The sequence below is a fragment of the Pinus tabuliformis genome, chromosome 1_2, assembly GCF_031772625.1.
Source record: "Pinus tabuliformis cultivar Carrire ecotype Pingquan chromosome 1_2, CPIR1, whole genome shotgun sequence".
NCBI lineage: Eukaryota > Viridiplantae > Streptophyta > Pinopsida > Pinales > Pinaceae > Pinus > Pinus tabuliformis.
In genome coordinates, this window is record NC_142298.1 from 1,351,890,382 (window position 1) to 1,351,892,429 (window position 2,048).

The window sequence follows — 2,048 nt, forward strand, 5'->3', positions numbered from 1 at the left end:
AGATCTCCCACTCGATGACTGATTTTTGTTTCTGTTTTGGGACCATCCTCGTACAGACAAGGCATCACCATTTTGGCTCTCCATATTTTTCCGTCTCATCTCCTCCGTAAGCAAGGCTGAGACTATTTCATCAAACTGCAAGGCAGTTGCATTGCTACCTATTGCAATAACCAAACTATACCACGAATCTGGTAGAGAACACAACAAACTGATGCACTTATCTTCATCTAAAATTTTAATATCAACAGATGCTAACTGACTTACCACAGTATTAAAAGCGTTCAGATGCTCTTTCACTGAGTCTCCATCTTTCATCCTTAGGTTATACAGCTTTTTCCGCAGGAACAGTTTATTCACCAGAGAATTAGATTGGTACAAAGTCCCTAACTTGTCCCACAAAGCCTTCGTCATAGCTTCCCATGATACATTCAGCAATACTGAATCTGAGACACACAATCGTATTGTGCTCTTTGCTTTCCGATCCAACTTCTTCCATTCTTCATCGGACACTCCCATTGGTTTAGTACCAGGATCTACTGCGATCCACTGGTCTTTATCCACCAACAGATCCTCCATCTTGAGTTTCCACAACTCAAAACTCTGACCATTAAATTTCTCGATCTCTATCTTTCCACTGCTCGCCATCTTTTTTCACCACCAGAATCGATCTTGCAGATCTCCCACTGTACAGGGTCTACCATAGGCCCAAGCGAAATCCCTCAGCAACAAAGGCGTCCCCTTGAAGCCAAAACAGCTCTGATACCAAATGTAGGTTTTAACCCCATATAGAAATTACCTGCATACGAATTCTAAAACACAGAAAATAAATAATGCGAGAGCATAACACATAAAACACATATACATAGAGATTTTCCCCTGGATCCCAAAACCGGGACTACCAACTTGATTTTTGATTATGTTCATTTCAATGCTATAATACATATTTATACATGCCGAAGCATCCAATACCATGGACCGAAAACCATCGCATCCAATACCATGGACCAAAAACCATCGCGTCCAAAAAACATGTGCGAAAATCATGCACAAAACCATAGGTGGGTCCGCCCAACCTAACATAGGGTCCAAAACCAAAATTTTCCGGGGTGCTACCCCGGACCCCATAAAGTGGGATTACGGGTGCCACTCAAACCCCCTGTTAACTACGTGGAAAGAATATAACACAACCCAACACTCATTTCTTGGTATTTACAAGAAACTTGGGCCAACCACTAGTTTATTTATAGATATGATGAAGCATAGAAAGGAAGCAGTAATGAGTCCCGATAAATGGGTCAAGGTAAGTAAAAGGGTTACAAAATTACTGCTGAAAAGAAAGATGCTCAAGGTGCAATATTTCAAGCACCCTGATATAGCCAGCCATTTGTATGATAGGTTGCTTCTAGCGTATGGAAATCTATCATGGAACGATGAGGTTCCAATTTATTTTGCAAAATTATTTTATGCATAATTATATTTGGGTATAAGACCTAATTATAATGACATTCCATCTGAATTTTATTGTATTGGGAGAGGTCAGCTATATGAACGTAAGGGTGCATTACGGGATATTGAATTTCCTCTCCCTCTGCCACCTTTGGTACATCAACCTCCTTGTCTAGTAACTTTGCAGTTGGATATGGATGCCACTTCTTAAATTGATCTAGAAGGAAGGGATGCCATTATAGACAACATCTAGACTGCATTGACTCGAATTGATGTTGGTCTAAATCGACAAAGGGCATGAGCTAATGCACATGCTAATTTTGTATATAAAATAGATGAGGAGATAGATAATATGAATAATGAGGAGCTTAAATCATATGAAAAGGGTTGTCATAACGGTTGGAAAGACCCAATTTTTCATGAGGAAGAGGGACTGGGATGGGTATGTGTTAATGTTGATTCACATACATTTTTTTAATTTTTTCAAAAATGTATCATATGTTCACCATTCGCACTTAACTCATTTTTTGAAAGAAAATTTTGATAATATCATGGTCCTAGGTTCAGGTTCCAATCAAGATATGTCGAGAGATGTTAATTTT